Below are 678 nucleotides of genomic sequence, written 5' to 3'. Positions count from 1 at the left end.
ATATATATATACTTTTGTATATATATATACGAAACACTATTACATTTAACGCATCTATTACTTGTTTATGTGCGTGTATGTATCTTCACATGTATGTGTTTGTGCGGGCATAATTGGACCTATGTATGTATCCCTGTCTGTGGTTATGTTTATTTCTCTATATACGCGGCTATGATTATGTGTAATCATGGGTCGTATGTAGGCATGGATATATATTTGCTTGTCTATGTACAATTATATCTGTATGCGTGCATCTGCTGTCCTTGGGCCTATTTGTGTATGTGTATCTATGTATGTGCGCGTCAGTGGGCATATATGTACAGATATAGCTATGGCTGGATCTATATGCATACGTGTGTCTGTATGTATATGTATGCCTATGCCCACAACACACTTTACACTGAAAATAAAGTTAAGCATAGCCATTGCCCAAAGCAACATGTTAGGAACCCCCCTCTATGTATATGAACCTAATAGCTATTTTTTTAAATCTTTTATAACCCATTTACCCCCCGCTGTTTTTTTCCAAGAAACTATGAAATAATCCCCATCTAATAAGCAAAGCAAATCAATACAGGTCCCTAAACATTAAATCAACAACAAGCATTTCGAATATATCATCAACATGTCCACCAATCCTTGCATTATCTACACCCGCTTATGTATTTATCCTTTATC

Source organism: Euprymna scolopes, chromosome 34 (genome assembly GCF_053919585.1).
Source record: "Euprymna scolopes isolate OS-2025 chromosome 34, ASM5391958v1, whole genome shotgun sequence".
Taxonomy (NCBI): domain Eukaryota; kingdom Metazoa; phylum Mollusca; class Cephalopoda; order Sepiida; family Sepiolidae; genus Euprymna; species Euprymna scolopes.
This window is presented reverse-complemented; position numbering follows the sequence as displayed.